At 36.2% G+C, this 22094-nt stretch overlaps 1 protein-coding gene across 12 annotated transcripts in view; it reads left to right on the top strand.

Annotated features, from left to right (window-relative positions):
- The window catches only part of STS (steroid sulfatase), a 121146-nt gene that overhangs the window by 1940 nt on the left and 97112 nt on the right, over window positions 1-22094 (top strand). For 8 of the 12 annotated variants that reach the window (XM_037377533.1, XM_037377538.1, XM_037377526.1 and 5 more), the window contains exon 3: window positions 9065-9162. The exons of 1 other annotated variant lie outside the window; for it this stretch is intronic. The gene's annotated coding sequence lies outside the window, so the exon portion shown is untranslated. 3 more of the 12 variants (XM_037377528.1, XM_037377537.1, XM_037377536.1) reach the window with 3 other exon arrangements.

The raw sequence follows: 22094 nt of genomic DNA, 5'->3' as shown, positions 1-22094 counted from the left end.
CCCTTATGTGTCTTACCTACCTGCAAAACCAATCCTTTAAAAGAATCCTTACCCTACATTTGTGAGAAATGCCATGAACACAAATTCCTGATAATCTCTCCTAACTTGAAAATGAGACTATAAATAAAACATCTTTGGCCTCTAGTTGTATGTTTTTAATAATAAAACTTGATGTTCAAACAAAGGTTTTTGAATCTCTGGGTTGGTTTTCTGGTGGGGTTTTTTGTTGGGGGTGTGTGTTCTTTCTTTTTTAACTTGTATCTTTTGATTATATTTGGTAATGTGGCTTAGATCCTGCCTAGGTAGGCCGGGAAAAAAATGTGCACAGTGCCTTTGATGTCTTTTAAAAATATGTGTAGTCATGTCACACATCTGTTAGTTCTTGCATAGAGTTAAGAAAATGGGTCCTGTGCTTCCAGATCAAATTTTCCATTGTAACTGTACAATGAGTGTTACGAATGCCTGTAGATGTTTTGTTTCTGCAATAAACACTGTGCCACAAGTCAATGTTGCAGCTTTGTTCCAGACAGCAAATGCATTATTTTCCTTAGTAGTTTGCTTAGGTAGGAGCGTAGCTAGAATCAATAAAAAGGTAGGATCCTCAGTACAGTATGTCTAGAAATGTTTTAATCTGTTAAAAGGAATAAATAATTATAATAATTTCAATACTTATAACCATAGTATTCTGCTATTACAAGGATGAATGTGTTTCTGCTGTAAGAGTGCATGCAGTTCTGACAAAAATTTCAAGAGAATGACTAATGAAGTTGTATGGAGTTGTACCTGAGGTGGATTCATCCACTTTCTAATTATCAAATATTGAAAAAAAAATCTTTTAATTGTATTTGTTGGCATCGTAACACCCATACTTGTTAACAAGAAAAAGCTACATCAGTCAGGTATCTTGATTCATTGCTCTAATTAGAGAAAAGCGTGTTTCAATCACAACTCTACATCTTCCATCTTCCTCAAAAGGGGAGTTACTTACTATTTTTAGCATGTAAACCACCAGTTCATGTCAGAAATCGTATTGGTTATGCAAAATTATTGAGTATTTAAAGGGGAAATAAATCCTAATGACAACCTTTATGAAAAAAGCCCACAAAATTAGAGTGTAATACACAATATGAACATTTTTAGGGTTAAGTGGTCTGTTACAAGTCTTATTGTGCATATTTCAAGACTGTTAGGTTACCTGACAAGCTGGTGACCTCAATTTACTTTGCTTTACTCTGGCTCATCAGTGATAATCAGTGTAATGTTAGCTTACTTTCTTAAAAGCTACATTCAAACACAGGAAAATCTTCCCAATATAGACAAACTGTTTAGGTTTATTCAGCGTGACTAAGTTTTCCTGCTAACAGAATGAAATTGGATGAAAGTCCAAGCAGAACTTTTAATTCATGATGTAGTGTAGTTTTCTAGATGAGCAAGTAAGTGAAAATGCTGATCTGAGTTTTGTTTGGGCTGTCTTAAATATTTGTCTCAAAGATCTCAGCAATAGTTTTTGGTTTTGGTTGTTTTGGGGGTGTTTTTGTTTGGGTTTTTTTTTTATGGTGTGAAAAGAAGTTGAGATTGAGAATTGTGTGATTGTTTCCTACTGTTTTTTTCATTGTTTTAAGCTTGTTTCAGGTGATGAGGACTTTATTTTAATAACTTTTGAGTTGTACCTCCACCACAGCGTGCTTCCCACGTGAACCTGAAATTCTAACCGTGAAAACTGATAATTATATGACCATAAACCTGATGCATGCTTATTGAGAAGGGTGAACTTGAGTTACTGAGATGTAATCATGCGAGTAGACTTGAATCCTGCAAAGTCTGAAGAACACATGTATATTTTTAAATTAATTTGACTTGCTATCTGGGCGTATACCACAGCAGTTGAATAGATCTTTGCTGATTTCTGAATTTTGTGGTGTTGCATGTTACATACATGCTGTGTGTCCAGGATTTTGAACTGTAAATTAGCTGCTTATAGGTATCCCTTCTTACCCCAAAGATGTTAAAATCACTTTGGTTTTATTGTTCTTGCATGTGAGATGAGGTGAAAATACTCAGGTGTGTGTCCATGGGGTTGTTAAGTATGCAATACAAGGTTTTACATACATAGTCCTCAACTTATTTTTTAACCTTTGTATGTTTGGGTTTTCTTTACCTTGAAGCTAAGAAATTTTCCACATCACTGAAACTGATGTGACTAAATTATTTTTCCTGGAGAGAAAAAGCTTCAGAATATACTTAAGGGTTTTCTTAGGTAACATACTTCACTCAAAAATTGCAGTTTTCTATTTCACTACTTAATATTATGCTTGAAACATGAATTCACTTACATGTTTTTATATCACTGATAGGAGGGAGCATCATGCACTGTGTGTTTCACACAAAAATGACTGACTTTATTTCTCTTGTTCTGCAGGCGCCTTGGAAAAGAGGATAAACAGGTTATAATCCGTTTTAGTTTGAATATTAAAAAATATTCTAAAGATTTGAATAAATCCAGTAATTTAAAAGCTTTCACAATGATTTACATGAACAGCTGTTAAACCCACTATTAGTAACAAATTACTTGGAATGACTTAGAGTTAAATGTAATTTAATTCAGGTATCAGCTGAGATTCACAACAGTTGCTATAGTTGAGCCTATAAGCCCTCAGAAAATGAAACCCTTCCCAGTGCTGGATGTCACTAATCAGGAGTTTTTTTACCCTAAGACTATGAACGAAGTTATTTTTATTATTTCAGTTCATGTTTTTATGGCTGCACAAGGAAAAATGAGCATGTGTCTTAAGACAATTAACAGATACTATACAATTGCTGATCTAAGTCATGTTTTATTGATAATGTAGGTGAAAAGGGAGGCAGTATATCCACTTTCATCAATCATATGGGTCTTCTTACAGAGAAACAATAGTGGGAGGAGAGACATCCATTTTCTGGATTTTGATATTTGACACCAGTTATAAGTGGGTTAGTTACAAAGGCAAGAAAGATGATGTGTTATGCTTCAGGAGAATATAGTGAAGATATATATTGGTCATCCATAAATTTAGATGAGGCACTATAAAAAGGTTCTTAAGCAGCAATGAGGGGTGAAATTCTAGAATAGCCAACCAAGCACACAAGAGGGAACAAGGGATCCGAGATATTTTTAGATGTCAATTGCTGTATTTATTGATGGGATTGTACAATAGAATGAACAGTTTCTGAAGCTGGGAAATGAAGCCTTAATGCCATACTTCAGGACCTTTTTTTTATTTCCATTAAAGTCAGTGAGAATCATTTTCTCTCCTCTGGCTTGTGAATTAGCTTTTTGACGTATTTTACTGGAAGACCAGAAATTACTGGCTGCACACAGGCAAAGTGTTAGGTGATTAGTAGTGTTATTGTAATTGAAATCCCGAAGTGCTTAATGAGTGGGTCCTGTTTAGCCTTAAATTATCAGAAAGACTAGGGATTGCATCCCCAGATAAGATCTGAAGCATTATATCTTGTTTTGCTATGCCTGTGTTATATGGCCTTCCTCTATAGGATCACTTGCAACTTTTATTTATTTATCTAACTGTCCATTATTGCAGGAGCCTAAAATACTGGTTATGCTTTTAATTTTCTTTCTTGTCTGCATGTGAATTTTAAGGCTGTATTTTTCATTTTACTACAGTTTGATTGTTACAGATCATAAGGAAGAATTTTGTATTTGTAATGCCAGGTGGAATACGTGTTCTGTCAATCTTCTGAGCAAGACATCTATCACTAGCTGGCAATAAGGATGGAACTGAATGCAGTCACGCTTCCAGTGGTCTCTTTCAGTCTTGTGTTCCTGAGCTCAACTTCTTCAAAGGCTACAGTAATTACATCTTCAGATGGAAAAGAGAGGGAAGGAATTGTGATTCTGTGGGTCACAAGGTCTCTAAACCTGTAATCTGTAATGTCTCAGATTCAGGTTTTGCGCGTGTATTCCCCACCCAGCATACAACAAGTTGGAGAGCTGAGTCTCCAGACCTTGGACATTCCGGCTACTTTGTGGGCAGTGAATGTACTGCCATCTCCTGCTGTCTTCTTCCCTGCATGTACAGACACAGAAACATGCACCAATAGTGTGCTCTAGAACATGCTGTTTGTCGACAGCCAATATCAAATACACTTTGTGGGCACTAGCATGTAGGGGAACTGACTAGTTTTTGGGTGACGAAATAGTCCCTTTGTTAGGTTGTCCACCTACTTGAAGTTACACCTATGTTTACATACCTTGAGGAATTAGGTTCAGTGTGTTGTAACAAAATATGTGAGAAAATAATGTAGCCTTATTCCTTACTTTATACTTTAAACTACAATTTTCTTAGCAGAAGGTTAATAATAGATAATTTGTTTTCATAAAACATTTGTAAATGTACTTGTACATAAACAGTACTTGTAAATACTGATACAGTTAGGTATTAGGGATACCCGGAAGGAAGCATTGTAGTCCCAGTGCTTTCAAGCCAGTGAGACCCTGATCCTTTTTTCTTCCCCCCCCCCCGCCCACCCCTCCAAGCCAGCTAGCTCCACCTACTAAGTGCATCTCAAACATTTCACCTTAGGTTCTGTAAGGTTAATGATTCCTCACAGTGACACTGCAGGACTGAAAGATTGCTGGATTTCTATTTCATGTGCTTACATATAGGTAAGACCACAAGAGACATAAACGATCTAAACAAATTCTTGGAGACAGAATTGTATATGCTTAAAATGTCTGTCCAGACGTTATGCCGAAAATTTTCTAAATCTTTTGATCTACTTTGATATCCCATGTTCTTTTACTCTTCTTTTTAAAAAAATATATATATATTTAACAAATTTCATTCCTTCAATGTTTCCTCATAAGCTATGCTTTCTGAAGCTTTTAGCATTTTGATTGCTCTTCAGGATTCTGTTTTTTCTGTATCTTTAGAGAAGTCCAGCAGTCAGGTACATTTTTGTAGCTGTGGGTTTTCTAAGCAACAAATAGAAAGGCCATCTTTTACTAATAGAGTGCCTTCTTTAGTCCCAGGTGCGGTATACCTTTGAATTAACATAAGAACTGAAGTACCATTTTTGCCATAGTTTTATTTTGTTCACTAATGAATGATCAGTAATTCTTAGGAATATTTTTTACTACTACTGCTTAGTCAGGTTGTCCCTTATTTTGTACAAAGGCAAAAGCTGAAAACTTGTTGTCACTTGTCCAATTTAAAATTTTCTTTATACATCACTTCTAGCTGTATCCTTGTTAATGAGATCAGTGGCAACATAGCTAGCCCATGAAAAGCTTACTATCTCTTCATACAGTTTGAAAGATTTTTGTGCATTTTTAAGTATGAAAAATTATTATCGTGCAAGCCTGATGAGGCAGTTATCTGCTAGAAGCTGTGCTACAGAATGAAGTGTTGTATCACTTGTTTCAAAAATGTTGCGTGTGTCATTTAAACCAGTGGCTACTACAAGCAATAGGGAATTCCTATTGTATTAATGACCATGTTTGGCAGCCTGGGTCCATCATCGGTTTTGCACTGGCTTTTCCTTTTTAGGCCAACAGTTATGACCTCATCTGAAAAATTAGACAAATGCAATTTTCCAAAAGCTATTAACAAGACTTCTAATGTTAAGATGGCTGTATATTCTAATTAAGTAGGATGTGCCATCCAGAGACTAGCCACCTTGTATTGTGGTCGTGAAATGAGGTGGGTTTAGGCTGTATTCTTGAGTTGCAGAGCACGGAATAAAGCCTACGCGCTTCCGGAAGCATAGAGCTTCACCCAGTAGGGCAGCACTCTTCTCCCTGAAGCTCTACCAGCATCTGCCAGGGTGTTGTCTGCACTAAAGCTTTTCAAGTTGGTGGAATTGTAGTAAACTCTTGCCCACTTGCAAATATATAATATATTTAGCTGGGTGATGCTTCTTGAAGGACATGACAAAGGGTAGGGACCTATATATTCATCAGCTTTTCCTGACTTCATCACATGCAGATAATACAATAAAATACATTGTCTGGTAAATCTAATGACATATATTTTTTCCTGCCTGTTGAAGTCCATATTTCTTTAAAGACCCTGTTCTGTTGTGACTTGAGGTAGCTTAGATAAGTATCACCTGATAGTCAGAAACTATGGCTGTAGCAACTTTAAAACCTGAATCTGTATTCTTTAAATGTGCAGCCAGTATGTTCTTCCAGCTATATTCCTATATGTGACTCTTAACTAAAGTTAAGCACAACCATGCTGAAAAATAGCAGAAACATTAGACCATGTCACTGAGTTCCATATATAAAAGCCATTGTGACTTCTTAAGAGCTATGCAAAGTCCTCTGCAGTCCACAGGTTTCACAAATTCATATAATGATTCCCCTACATCCTTCAGGATAACTACATGGCTACAGAATTTTTATAGTGAAACTTGCTGCTGGTGTTTTTGGACTAAGCTGAGGAGTGCAGGTAAAACATGTTTTCATTGAAGATTTGCTGCAGAATAAATGTCCTCTAACATCCAATAATCTATATTGTACAAAGACCCTAGGAGCAGCAGATTTGTATCTTTTAATTCTAGATATGTGTGACTTCAGAACTATCTTCTAAAATTAGCTAAGTTCCATGGGGTTTACTATGGTAATAGAAGCAAACAAATATCCTTTGTTCCCTTTTTAGCTCTGTTATTGGTGTATTTCATTTGAAACCCTGTTAAATACAAGTTTGTATTAGCAGATTTATGTGGAAGCATAAGCATTTAGATCTGCACCAACATTCAGCCAGTCTAAGACAGCAATGTTATGTTTTTACAAAGATATTTGTTCTGTACCTGGTAGATGAACACTTAGTGATGTGATTAAACTCAATCCTGAACATTTAAAGCTTTGGCAGAGGTGTTTTGATGAACAGAAACAAAAGGTCTACCTCACTGCAGCTTTACCCTTCCACTAGATTCCAGTAAATCCAGTCATGCACCCTTCTATCTCATTTTCTTCCCAAACGCTATTTAAAAAATAATTTCATTTGCTAATTCAATGAGTTGAACTCTGTTATACATATGAATGTTCATATATAAACGAGTAGATACTGTCTCCTACTTGGTGATCAGAAGACTGAAGTATCTTAAAAAACAATGTTACTAACAAATTATGAAAGAAAAAACAAAGTTGAATTCTGTTCATATCGATGTCCAAAAAAAAAAAAAGCCCAAACCACAAAAATGGCTGTTGGTCAAAGCAGGTGATATATTTCATTAAACAGCTTAGATTTGTCCCATATCATCAGAGAATACATTGCTGAGTAATGTGGTACCCTATTTATCATAGCCTAAATGCAGCCTCCCTGTGAGCATGTCAGTTCTACTTAAGCTTTGAAGTCATTGAGTAATTGTCATTTTAATATACTTTAGTGATTTCTAATCAAACAGAGAGGAGAAACCCAAACAAAGAAAAACCCTCTATTCAGTCTTCATTCGGTGCTCAGATTTGGATAGGAGAGGGGGAGGGTGTTTGTTTTTTCACTCATTAACTCTTCATAATTTTTTCATACTGTTTTAGTTAGAATTAATAGATCTTTTTATGCTTCATTTTGGTTTTCCATATCGAGTGTCTTGAACTGTCACATTAATTAACACAGACAAGTCTGCTTTTCATTCAATCAATCTATTATTTTGTCGTACATATCCTTGTTTTATCACTATTTTCTAATTTACATTATCACAAGTTTAATAATATTTTGTTTTAATAACATTTATTGAAAGTAAATATGATACATTTCTGAAGAGCTGCAGTGTATGTAAGTCAGTGTATGTTTCTGTATGTAAGTGCAGTCAAACTTGGGTACAAATACTTCTGTGTTTTGCAGTGGATGTTGCATCTTGTCTGTTGTCTCTCTTGTACTGCTTGTGATGTTTATACGAAGGATTTTTTCTCAATACTTTCTAAAATGTGACCTATCTAAAAATATGATTGATCAAAGGGATTAAAAATTACCTGTTTTTTTTATTTAAGGGAGATCAAAAAATATTAATTTTTAATTGTCTTTGTATTACTTGTTAATACTTGCAACAACTGTAAGAAAATAGGTGCTGTTTTTGAAAGATTTAAGGTACAGCTAGCATTTGCTGTCTGTATTTGAGACAGATAAAAAGGTTGGTAATTTAGAATTGTTTCAAAGTTGTTACAGTACAATGTTATTTTAAAGTAGAGGGAGGAAAAATGCAGGAGAAAAGCTCAGAACAAGCTGTACTGATTTCTTGAACCACAGGAAAACGTAATTTAAACTTTGTATTTAGACAGCTGTTCAAAAACATTGGTTCAGTTTGATTTCTCCCAGTTATTGTTAGCTTCAGTGTTTTGCCTGGAAGAAAAGTAAATTTTTATATTTAGAATGTAAGGCTTGGGTTCCGTTAAGTTTTGTTAGCATTGATTGTCACACATCTTTGGACATGCATCTTTCTCTTCCTGATCAAGTTTCCATGTGAAAAATACGTACATTGGGTTGGGGGGTGGAGGATAATATGTAAACTAGCAAGCACTTTTCAAAGTTTAATGAATGATTTTTCATGTTAGGGTCCTTGGACTTCCTGGGAGCAGTCACTTTCTAGGAGCACATAAGAGTTTCTAAGACAATTCATAGTGAGGAAACCAGGATGGGCTATGGTGTACAGTATTTATACAAAGAGAATCTCTAGATAGTTCTGTGCCTCCCATGGAAAAGTTTGAAAAACGCTGACCTGAAATTATACTTTAAAAGGTGTTTTAACGCAGTTTCTCAGAAGTTGCTATATAGATATTCTGCAGGAAAGCTTACCATGTGTACAGAATGCAGAAATGTACTTGAGATTATGGCACTGCCCTCTTTTTTCCAAAATTACAGCGCAAAGTCACTAGCATTTGAAAAGCTTAACAGGAGATCTTCAGTAATGAACTAAAATAAGTGTCTTGGTTAGGCATGTGTCTATATGCATTAGAGGAATATGTTGAGATGGTTCCCTACTAGTGGAGTAGTGTCTTACCAAGAAATAGTGTCGGTGTTGCATAATAAGTTCAGTGTCCTTCTTGCTGTCCACCATTCTGTTTCAGCTGACGTGGCTGGACTTCGTACCCATTTACCAGTGATAAGTGCAAGCCATCTTGTTTGAAAACTAGAGGCAGAAACTGGAACAAATCGGTGCTGCAAGGTAGAATACCTCTCCTGCCCTGAAGTCTGTCGTTCATATATAGTTTCTTTGTAAACAGAGGTCATGTATAGTTTGAGTTCATATTCTTTCATAGCTCAAAACAAATTCTCTATGGCAGGAAATAAGCAATTATGAGTAATAATAGCATATGCAGTGTTGTCTTTCCCTCATTAACTTAATGCAACATATTTTGTATAAAAAGGAAAAAAAGGATGGTAATAGTGTCTACTTTTGTCTGTAAGGTCCTATCAGCTACATTGGCAAATTATTTTGTAACAAATAACTTTGTTACTAGGTATTGCAGTGGAGTAGAACATTCCCTGCCTACAAGAAGTTAGGAAGAGAGCTTTACTTGAATCATAAAAGCATTTTGAACAATACAGAAAGCAGGGTGCTTGTGAATGAAAACATTTTCCAGCTGTGCAACGGTGGGTTTTCTCTTACCACTTAAGCTCTGGTTGTTTAAAAAGTAATGTTAAAAGTTTATGTAATTTTGATTACAGACTCTGTTTCAAGAATCAGATGGAAATGAATTGTTAAGTAGTTTTGGAGGGAGTTAGGTTCTGAAATAAGCTTGTGGTTTTGAAGTGGCTCTAGTTTATATGCAGTGTATGTAATCTGACAAAATCTGTTTGATTCAAAGGTAGAAGCCTGCAAGACTCAACTGTAACTTTTAAGGTTATATTACATAAATATAATCTATTCCTTTGTAATCTGACACACATCCCACTTGCTAACTGGGGTAAAGACAGTTACTGAGGGAACAGTATCTATAAGAGGAATCACTGAGATAAAGAGGATGGTAAAGTATAATAGAGAAGTAGAAAAGGTAAGGAAACAATCATTACTTCTGAACAGGTTGTATCTGCTAGGATTAAACAGAAAGACTACATTTGGGCAACTATGCTGAGAAAAGGAAGATGAAAGAGGAGAAGGCTATTTAACCAAGTGTTGAACAGAATCTGACCACACACACTTCTTGCTATGTAGTTTTGCAATGACTCATTAATAATATGGATTCCATATATCCTGTTTTCTCATAAACGTACTTTTTGCTTCTGCCTTTAGGGTGCTCTCTAGGTGGATTTTAGTAAGTGCAGACCTGTGGTAAATCCCTGTCAGACCAGCAGCTGAATCTGGTTTTAATACCAGGAGAGTCACGTTCACCAATAGGGAGTACTGTATACTGCTGGCCAGTGGAAGAGCCTGCCTTGTGGGGAGAGAAGTTGCGGAGGAGGCAAGCAGCAAGACGCAGCAGCATCAAGAGTAGTAATGATAGAGTGGTAGCGATAATAGTACCTCAGCAAGCAGAATTGGAGGAGTCGAGCAGCTGCGTCCAAGAGGTATTCAGTCTGAGTTTATATTCTTGAGTAGAAGGGAATTTGGAATAGGGTAGGTCATGGTTTAGAAAGATTAGGATTGCAGAAGAGTTTGTGTGGTGGCTTCTTGAGTGTGTGAGAGGAAGTTTGGGGATAATGAGGAATGAAATAAAATTAGTTTAGGTTGAGAAGAGGGATAGGAGGAAGACAGGACATTTGAAATGGATTGTTAAGATGTGCTTAACAAGAATTGTGTCTCTGGCACTCTTGAGTTTCGAACTGCTTCACGTTCACAAGGAGAGTGATCTCGAATTTTTCACATCCTAAACAGATGTTTTAAACTAAAACATAATGGTGTCAATATAGCCTTTTTTTTTTTTTTTTTACTTTCTTTTCTACATACTAAAGAATCAGTTGATCGGCCATACTTATGAGGAAATCTTAGGCTGAAGAGCTCATACAGACCTTTTTTCTTCTGACATTGTCTTAAACTAGCCAGATTGGTGTTTGTATGGTGTTGTACGCAAACATGTTTCTTAGGGAATCTCTAGTGTTACAAAAGCTGTTTAATTAGAAATCAAAGTCAGTAAAATAAAAGGGCACTTTATCCTTTTTTTTGTTGTTGTTGTTGTTTATATTCTGCACTGCTGACAGCACTGGCAACTATGATGAAGAAAATTAGAAGCTGTTGACATGGATTAGTCATTTACAAAAGTTCCTCTTAGCTGTTGAAGAAGCATCATGTCTCCAGTTCATATAAGTTTATTATAATATCTACATATGTTGGCTATTGTAGCAGTTGTCTACTAATAGCAGTAAAATATTAGTCCTGAAAAATGCATGTTAGACAGAGGAAATTATATGTTCTTTTTCACTGATAAACAGAATCCATCCTTTAAAAACTTAATGTTGTGTTGTACCTAAAGGCACAGAGTGAAGGAAAATGTCCTTTCTTAAAAACTAATTTAAAGACATTCTGATATGACTGAAAAAGCATGTTATTCACTTCAGACATATTTGCAGCATGCTCTGGTCCAGGCCAAAAGATAATGAGACCCCTGGAGCTATTACCGAGAAACTGTTCAAATGTTAAAAGGAAGTTGATACTGGTGTACCACAAGAAAATGTGTACCACAAGAAAATGGAAAAAATGCCTTTTTTGAATACTTTTAATATTTATTTATGCTTTTAAAATGTTATAAAAAATAAGATGAAAATGAAGTGAATTACTATAGTCTTGAGGTGATGATAATTTTCATTCTGTTGTGTTGGGATTTTGTCTCTTAGCACCTGTGTGTGAAGGAATAATGTTTTGTTTTAACAGCAGGAATTTAAAAGTTTCCTAGGGTTGCTATGTAAGAGAGAAAGAAAGAACTAGAGAAAAGAAAGGAAAGGAGGAGGGGAGGGAAGGAATAAGAGTTTTCCACTCACACAGGGCAGAAAGAACCTGTGTAATTTGTAGCTTAAATTGCTGTTTTTCCTGTATTGATGTAATACAATATATGCATTTCTACACTGTCTCTTCAAGATTATTTTTTTTTCTTTCAGACTCCAAGAACCCACTTAGCCTTTTCTTGTATTGTAGGCAGATATTTCTAGTCTTAAAATTATTTCTTGTTTCTGATATCCTTAATTTTAAGACTTACATTGTAATCATTGCCTAATCTGATGATGTTTAATTTCTGTCCCTCAAATATTCCCCCAAACTAAGTACATTCACCGTTTTTTTTTTCTCTCTTTGATGAGGGAGTAAGTTATTCCTTTGTATGCTTACTGAAATTTGTAAACGATCAAATCTTTGGAATTTGCATAAAAAGTTGGCTAATGTATATGCCTTATTGTGTAAATGCTTTTGCCCTTTGGCTTGCACATTTTGTGGAAGAATCTGATCTATGTAATTTACAATCAGGTAGCTGTGCAGCTCAAAATCCTTCTTTTCCTAATTGTACAAGTGTTCTTTCCAGAGTAAATATTTTCCTGGTTTATAAAACCTCCTAGTTTTGTGAACCTTGTGTTTTGTTTTCAAATCTGTTTTCCAATAATTGTATTTGGTTGTAAAGGTTTCTTACTTTTAGTGTTTACAATGAATAATGCTAGTAAAATATCTCTGCATTAGAGCTGGTCTCACCCCCCATTTCTGAAGCTTTTTTTTTTTTGCCATATTAATTGGGGGAAAATTAAAGTTGTGAATGGATAATTCTGTTACCTTTGTTCTAATTTTTCATTAGGTCATGAAAAATGGGTGGTTTGGGGTTTGATTTTTTGATTTCCTGTTCAAAATAGCATAGTTAAAATATCTCCCAGGCCACAAGAAATACAGAAGTGGTTTATCAAAAGAATTCCAAAAAAATTGTTATGAGACATTCATGACTATTTTCAGAATGAGGACATACCATCCTCTGAATATTAGTTGTATGGCAAGTAACAGATTTTCCTTTGTTTTAAAAACTGTAGAGAAGCAACTTGGTCTTAAATAAGCAGCTACACTTGTTTACTTTAAGTGTTTCTTACTTGTGCAAATTGAAAGGAAGGAGAAGCTATTCATTTATGTCTTGTGACCCTCCTGCTTATACCAGAAACACTGTAAGTCAGTCAATCTTGAATTAGTTTTTACTGAGAAGCTTTGACATTTCTCTGTCTGGTAAAAGGTTCGCTTTTGGAGTCTAGATGGATTGGATCACAACAAAGAAACTTTTGGCTAATGGTAGTGAAAGTAATTTGCCATTGGTCCATTCATCCCTTTTCATTTGAAATGGGGTGGGTTGGTCCTGGCTGATAGCTAAGCACCCACATTGATGCTTCCTCACTTCCTTCCCCCCCTCTCCAGTGAGATGGGGGAGGAAATAGGAGGAACAGGAGTGAGAAGAATCATGGGTTGAAGTAAAGACAAGGAAATCGCTTACCAAGTACTGTCATGGGCAGAACAACTTGGGGAATTTAACTGAATTTATTGCCAGGTAGCCTATATGTTTAATTACGGATTGGAGTATTGAAAAACAGCAAAAACAGGACAAATATTTAAACATACAGGAAAAACACCCTTCCTTCCACTTTCCCTGGCTCAGCTTCAGATTCCTCCTTCCTTCAGATTCTACCTTCCTAGGCTCCACGCCTCACTGCAGACATCGCTTCCTGCTGTGTTACTGCCGCAGGTTGTGCTCAGTTCCTTCAGTGGGCAATGGGTGGCACACGAGGATGAAGTCAGTGTGTAGCTGTTTCCCTCTGCCACTCCTTGCTGCTCCCTTTTTTCCTATCCCCTGCTGTGGGTCCTCTACGAGCTGCAGTCCCTTTAGGCATGTACCTGTCCAGTATGGAGCACCTGCTACTGCTTTGGCCCTGTTGTTGTTTCTCCTCCTCCTCTCTGTCTCCCCATCACCTCTGTGTTCCTTCCCCCAAGCGTTTACTGCCCTTCCTTTAATATATTTCCCCAAGGTGCCACCAGCCTGGCTGATGGGCTCAGCTGTGTCCTGCAGTAGGTCCACTGCAGAGCTGGCTGGAACTGATGGTGTTTGGCACAGGGCAGCCCCTGGTCTGTCCTCACAGAGGCCCCTCTGCAGCCTGCTGCTGCCAACACATTGACACCTGCATCCAGTACATTACCATGAAAAAGTGGTGTTGGTTTCAGTAGCTTGGTAAACTGAGATAATCCAAATGCAGATACAAATGATACTTTGTTTTGATAAACATGGGAGTGTTTTGATAAACATGGGAGGTGTGTTTTTTTCTTACACTGATGTTTTTCCTAATATTGTTTCTGGGAAAGAAGGTGGAGGTTGGACATAAGTAATACTCCAGACACAACTGTTTCCTCCCGTTCAGTTTGCATACCTTCTAATACAGCCATTCTCAGTCTGCAGTGGGACAGATTGAACAGCTCCTTGTGGACAAACAAGAGGGCTGCTTGCAGAACCCCTTTCTCCATCAAATTGTCTGTGTATATCTGTACTGTAGGATGAGTACACCATTACTCTCTCTTCTTCTACCCCTCATGTGACAGGACAAATATGTGCATCATTGTCCTGTGATGAGAATGAATGCATTCCCCACGGTGTAATGGGGATCAGGAGAACATGTGTGATACTTGAGCATGGGAGTAGGTGCATTCCAGTGGCATGACCAAAATACACGTATTCATGTGAATTGCTGGATAGTGCCCATACACATTAACAGCCTTATTCTTGTCAGGAGCTAAAATGTTTTTTCCTCTGTGACAAGGGCCTTGTGAAAGAAGGTAATAGGGTCTAGCAATGACCGACCAGTCACAAGCTGGTGTGGTTGCCTTTTGTGTGTGTAGCCCTTAGGCAAGAGGGCAGCAGGGAGTAGGGAACGACAGTCAGGCTGAGCTCACAGTCTGTTGGTTGGTCACCTCTGACAACAGCTTCCTTGAAGTATCATCTGACTTGAATAACTGGGGAATGTAATTTCTATTCTGTCAGAACTCTGTCAGAGATAAAGTTTATTTGTCTGATCAGACTTGTGATTGTAACCTAAATACAGGGTTGGCTATACTAACTTCAATCACAGAATTGCCAGTGTCCCTATAAAATGATCCTTGCTGCTGGATGTAATCACTCTTACATCAAATATCTTTTGTTTGAGATTAATGAAAGAATATTTTAAATGGAATATTCATCAGATTGCTAGATTCATCTGGAAGGGAAAAATACTTATATGCAGCCCTTGGAGCAAAATTTTTCTGAAACTCATGAGAAGTTGTCTTCATTTCTCAGATTTCAGTGGAATTACTCACAGAGTAAGAAACTTACACCAGTAAGGTTGGTGGAGGATGTTATACTAATTGAAAAATGTAGTGGTTGCTTATTACACTAAGTTGTTTTAAAATATTTTATGCTGAGCACATACAGGCAATCCCACCATCAAGGTGGGATTTATTTCATGTAACTTTATTTCTTTTCTATACATCTAGTCTAAACTAGGTATTCAGACTTTCTCTAGTCTGTGGAAAAAGTTCATGAACATCACTGCAACACTTCTTTATACCAATCTTAAGAAGAGATGAATCATATTCTTAAGGTGCCTGTCTCTTCCTATTAATTAGAGAGGAAGCATAGATAATTAGCTCAGGCTGAATGCATAACTTTAAGATGAATAAATTCAGATAGATTGCACCATGAGTGCCTAGTTGATATGGGCCATCTAGGCATTTAACTTCTACGAGGGTAAAATTAATATTGGCTGAATGCAGCCTTTTTTCAATTTTTGTATCTCATACAATCAGCTGTATCGAGAGCCCTTAAGTGTTATCATAATCTGAGTGTAAATAACAGTAGAGCTGTTTTTAAAATAATCCTACACTTTGAGAACAAATTAATGCAAATGCAACTTCTCCTTTCTTTAAATGAAACATCCTTTTGGAAGTAGTATAACATACTGGATCATTTTATTTATGTGCTACTTGCTAGCTTTAGGTAGCAAAGAAAAATTAACTGGCAATTTCACTGCAATTCCTCTGGTAAACAACTTTTACTAGAAGAGTGATTGTAGAGAGAGGAATATTATGTTATGAAGTCCAGTGCTTTGATTTTGACAGACTCCAGAGGATGCCAGTAAGTAATTCAGGGGAGAGACAGTTTTGGGATGGGTTTGAGGGGTTTCTTTTCCTGTTAGGTTTCATGTTTTCCTCTGACAGGCATTTGAAGACTAACATTTCAATGAAAAAGGCTTAGAAACTGCTTTCAAATTTAATGAAATTAAAATCCAGTGCTAAGTGGTTGGCTGCTTGTCTTAATGTCCCTCCAAAAATTTACAGTAGGACTTAGAGACTAACCTGCAGATCTGAGTGCTGTCCTGGTGAAGGCAGTGAATTGGTGGACTTGAGTGTCTTAGTCCAGTATTACGTGTAGTTAGACTTTTTTCCTTTTTAGACATTTTGTGATAGATTACTCTGAATATGAATGGATACTCGGAAGAGACCAGTTTGGCCGTAGTTGGTTGATGGTGAAGAAACTGCAGCCAGTCAGTGAGATGAAGGTATGGTTTGTATGTTGGGGTAATTCAAATGGACGTAACAAAACTCTTCTGTTAATTCCACATGTAAGACTCGCAGTCCTGTGGAGCTGTACAGTCTTTATCTGCTTGCTTATGATGAAACCAGAAGTACAAAGTTTTAGTCACGTAAGTTCTTCTTCCTCATGTCCATTTGACCATCTTGAAAAAAGGCAGTATCAAAAGTAGTTATTTCACACATCATCTAGTTCTGGTATATTAAAAAAACCCTGACTCATCAGCTTTCAAAACTATTAATTAAGCTGGATATCGTGGATGAGTTTAGTTAAGGCCTCAAAGTATGTAATCAAGTGTCCTATTATATTGGGTAATATAGCATTGTAAAGTTCTTATTCTAATAGGCATATACATTAAAACAGATACTTAATAATAGCATGTCATCAGCTTTACACACATTGTCAATCAGCATCATGTAATATTTACTGAAGCTGATAGGGTGTTCAGAAACAAATCTTTCTCATCTCTCATCTTCCTGTTACATCAACATCTAATGGTGATTTATTATATATCTACACTAAGCACAAGATGGATTCAGAAAGATACAGATCTAAAATACTTTTGAACTGGTGAACTGTAAAGACACATTTTAGTGATCTGTGATTACTGAATCTGAAAGATTTATTTTCATTGTTTAGAACACTTGTCTCTGGTTTCCAGGAAGTGCTATGGCACGAACACTAGTAGTTACTTTTTGTAGCTTTTTTTAACCTTTTTTTTTTTTAATTAGATTATTTTTCTCTCTCAGGATGGTGCATAACTGGCAAATAGGATGACTATCTGTGTTATCTTGTGGTTCTCTTTTATTATATTGCTGACCAGAGCCCATATAGAACATTAAATTTCTAATGAGCATTTGGCTAACAAAAGGAAAAGAGTATATGCTCTGATACGTGTATGGAATTATACAGTATTTTTATTACAAATAATATAATGACATTCTATCACAAAACAGAATCTTTTTCTTCCATTCAGGTTATAATTTACTACCAGAAATAATGTTTATTATATATTAATACTGCCATTAAGTTATGAAATTTAGTTGAGATCAAACTAGCAAATTCTTGAGAGGCAATTTAAAAAAGATACCTAAATTGAACTTATATCTGATGGAGGATATGTGGCTTCATCTCTGTTTGATTCAGTCCAAGTAATTAATCATGCTTGAACAAGAAACACGATTATGTGTTCTGGGGTTTTTCCCAGCTCATGTTAAGTGAAATTTCTGTCTTGCAATGAGACAACTTTTAATATATTAGATACAGATTTTCATTTATGTACATCATTACCTGAAGATGCATATTGAAATCCAATGACACGTCTCAGAAAAGCATTCTAGTTGTTTTACAGACACAGATAACAGTTTATAGATAGGTACAGACACACCCAGCCTTCTTTGCCCACACAGTGAGAGAGGTGAATGCAGATCTGTTCCAGCTGGGGAAACAAGTAGTTGTCCTGATCTGCCACTGAATCTGAAGTGCCTAGCCAATAGGTAGGATGGAAGATTCCCATGTCCCTTAGGCTTTTCTGGAAAAGAAGAAAAACCCAAAACACCCAACAACTAATAAGCACTTCAAATACACCTGGACCTGAGGAAGCAGGAAGAGTACATCTGGCTCTGAGGACTGAAGAGGTTTCTGAGAAGGTCTCTTACCAGGGAGGGTGAGAAATAACAAAATATTGAAAAATCAGCATTAAGAAATATCGAGTTTACACTACAAAAATAAATATTAGAAGCAATCGTATTATGGACATTGAGTTATCAGTGATGAGTTAGAATGAAGTAACTTGACTTATTGCATAGTCTTAGCAAATGCAAACTAATATTTGAATGAATTAGCATTAGGAGCAGGCCAGAAGCATATGGTTTTATTTCTCGTTTTGGAGTCATATGACATAAAAGATGCAACAGATACAACTGATCTGTAAGAAAAGAGTTAGCAGAGATTTGAACAAATCTTAAGCTGGTATCAGAAAAATTATTATTATTATATAGTATTTCTTCACCATTTGTTACAATTTAAAAACTTACTTTTTTATTTCTCATAGAGCTAAGGGATTTTCTCTTTGTAGAATCTTATGGAGGTTTTCTTCTAGTTTGTTTCCAGTGTGTTTTTTATGACTTTGGGAAATTTTTGGAGTTCTGGCATTCAATTAAGCAAGGCAAAATTATTTATTTATTTATTTATTGCTTACTGCTTAAGGATGGCACAGCATTTTTTAATGAGGTGACTATCTTTAAATATTGCTTATTTCATCAGAAAAGACTATACCTGAAAGGCTAAAGTATATTAAGCATTTTCTTGAAGGATTTTGTTACATTAAAAGAGTAGTTTAGAGATAAATTGCTTAATCAAACTGAATGAAAACGCTTGGATGATTCAGTTGGGAAGAAGGGTTTGAAAGAGTTTCATATCATTGTTCTTGTAAGAGAGGCATGTGTCTGTAGTAATCAGCATAAGGATGAAACAACTACCCATATCTTGAGCCAAATATCGTGAGAGGAAGGAAAAGAAGGCAACATTTTGGCTCCTGTACGATCTGCCAACTTTTTTTTAACGCAGAAGAATAAAATTTAAAAGAAGCGTTTGTTAAATCCATATGAAATATCATCAAACAGTGTAATATATTTGTGATTTGTTTTCATCCATTTATTCTTACACATTTATATTTAATTTGCTTCAATACAGATAGAAAATATATATTAGAATCCCAAAAATGTAATTTGAAGATATGTAGAAAATGTAAGATGTGTGTATATGCATGCACATACATGTGCAGATGTATCAACATATCTATATATGTGTGCATATATGGTAGTTTGAAAATGCATGTATGAAATCCAAATTCTTATATGGCTGTCATAGAAAATTAATCACCTCTTAAATCTGTTGAACCTAGCAGCCGTCTTGGGAAGAAAGAAGGTACTGTTAGTCCTATTACATCACAGGGAAGGTGAAGGAGAGGTTAAAAATTGTACTTGTGTCCCCTACATGATTTTAAGGTAAAATGTTGCCACCTGAATCTAAAATGTAAGCCTTCAAAGCTGAAGCCTACTGCAGGAACATCTAAAGGAAGTTGTGAAAATAGTAATAATAACATAATCAAATTGGTTCAATGCAAAAAAAAACAAATAAAAAAAAGTTAATTGGTTCAAAATGAAATGAAACAAATTCATAAGGGCAAAAATATCCACGGGGAGCTATGCAGTATAGTGCTTTCCTGTCTTAAACTACCCTAAATACTGACTGCCAAAATCTAGAAGGGTGCATTAAAGGAATATACTTGCCAAATTTCTTAAGTTTTCTCTTTAAGTATTTGGTTTGGCTGCTTTTGGAGACCAAATACTAGGTTAAGTGGAAGCTTCATCTAGTTTGTGTAGTCATTTTCTTGTTAGATCTGCACATGCCTGTCTGGTGTGACACAGATGAGCCTCAGCATTCTCAGAGCTTCATTCTTCTAATGTCCTTCCCTTTTTACTCCTCTGAATTTCTTTGCTGTTGTCTGTTCCAGTTAATTTCATCCATCCAGTTTTTCTTGCTTTCCAAGCACATCCCATCAAGATGCATGAAAGTCTGCTGCAGAGAGTATGCCAGAGAAATCAGAATTGTTGGGATTAATTTTTTCTCCTGTTTCCTTGTTGATCTCACCTCAGGGACATGATATCAGGTGGAGGCAAATAGCCCAATGCATGAGAGTGTCTATAGATACTCCTTTGGAGTGGAGGAGTATCCAGCAATATTGTATCAGAGACATCTTTCAATAATATATTTTTTGTTGTTTGCAAAATAAGAAATGGAGGTACTAAATGAGGTTAACTTCTGCAGAAATAGGTCCAGACAACAAGATTTGCAGCCACTATGCAAATGACAATCCAGCTGATAGTGGCCACAGCAATTGTTAACTTTACGGTGTAGATTTATTTAAAATACTGTATGAAGAGGCTGTATAACATGTGCAGCAGAATATTTTCAAGTTTGACCAGGATGCTTAATTTTCTTAAGTATTTTGGTGAACAGGCTATTTTCCTGCTGATGTCTCTATACAGACTTGAAATCACTTTAGAAGTCAGATAAATTGTAGTCAGTTAATTTCTAAGATATTTTACTAATTTTTTAGATTTCTTTCATTCTGGAAAATGAAATACAGCTAGTACTATGGTTTCCAACAGTAACTTTGCTCAGTAAAAGGAAAATTAATTTGCACTATGCACTAGTGGCTAAAGACCCCTCACATATTCAAAAAGATTACCCTCCATAGCTCCATACCTTCTAATGAAAAGACAGGATGTTTTGTTTCTACCAGTTGAATTAAACCTTGCAATTGCTGTTTGTAAAACTTGCAAAACCAGCTAGCTTTGTTCCTTTAAAATGAAGGTTTTATTAGTGGCAGGAATTTATATTTCTAGATTTTATTTGGAGAATGTGAAGCCTACAGCAAAACTGAGGGCACTCAGTAATTCTATGAAATACATGTGCAGGTCCTGTGAGCGTTCATACAACTCAACATATAATGTCAGCAACATATACGTAACCCTTTATAACATCCATATTGCCATGAGCCTTGAGACCCTCCCAGTTTGAACAGTGGAGTAGGAAGATAGGATATGGCAGCAGGTATTTCCTATTCTGTGGGGTCAGCATGTTACTTATTCTCTTGCAGCACATGGGAAGCAAATGATGCTTGTTTATCCTTTCAGGGAAGAAAGGCAATTCTACTGCAGGGATTAAAATTCTGCAGTGTGGCAGGTGCTACACAGCTTCATTAGTATGGTAGTTTGATGAAGGGTTGGTTAGATGCATCCTGCCAAGCAGAACGGCATTTATTGTTTTAGTCTTAAAGTTTGTGTATGTATTTTCCATGTCTGAAATAAAGTAGATTGCTTCACACAGAATATACCAGGTAACGAGCTGTTGCCACTGTGGTAAGGCTGGGATCTTTAGATCTTGCTGGCTGAAGTTTAAACCAGAATTGTTGTCAAAGTGAGGTCAATGGCTCTAAAGCCTATGTTCAGCAGTAAAAATCTGCTAATACATTTATTAGTGTTTTATCTGTATATGAACAAGCACTAAAAGAGTTAAAATCCTCTTTGCATCTATATTTTCTGACAGAGTGGCAATAATGAAGGTGGGAGTCAGAATTCTTAAGTCTATGTTGGTAAATCCCCGCTATTTTCACCTCTTCTTACTTGTGTCTGTCCCAAGCCTTATTTTATCCAGGCTCTTTCCAGGCAGACCTTGACATCTGCCTTAATTGTAACTCCTCACCTCTTTTATCCCAGACACTCCCAGTTCTCTCACCTCTTCTCCTCAATTTGTTTTCCTATCCACTGTGATACTATCCCTTCCAGTTTCTTAAACCCTCTACCATTTCTCCTCATTTCAACCTCCAATTCTCCTTCCAGCTGGGTCTCAAGCTTTACTTCTTGCGCTTCATTCAAGTCAGTGCAAGCTCTTCTAGTTCTGAATACTTCACCATCTCTACAGATATTTTTACACACCACACTTTTTTTTGTGAATTTGTGAATGTCTCTCTTGTTATCTAGTCTCTTTGTACCAGTTTTTCCAGTTCTGGCTTTTTTATCTT

The sequence above is a fragment of the Falco rusticolus genome, chromosome 2, assembly GCF_015220075.1.
Source record: "Falco rusticolus isolate bFalRus1 chromosome 2, bFalRus1.pri, whole genome shotgun sequence".
NCBI lineage: Eukaryota > Metazoa > Chordata > Aves > Falconiformes > Falconidae > Falco > Falco rusticolus.
The sequence above is the reverse complement of the archived record's forward strand: the minus strand, read 5'-3'. Positions and strand labels throughout refer to the sequence as shown.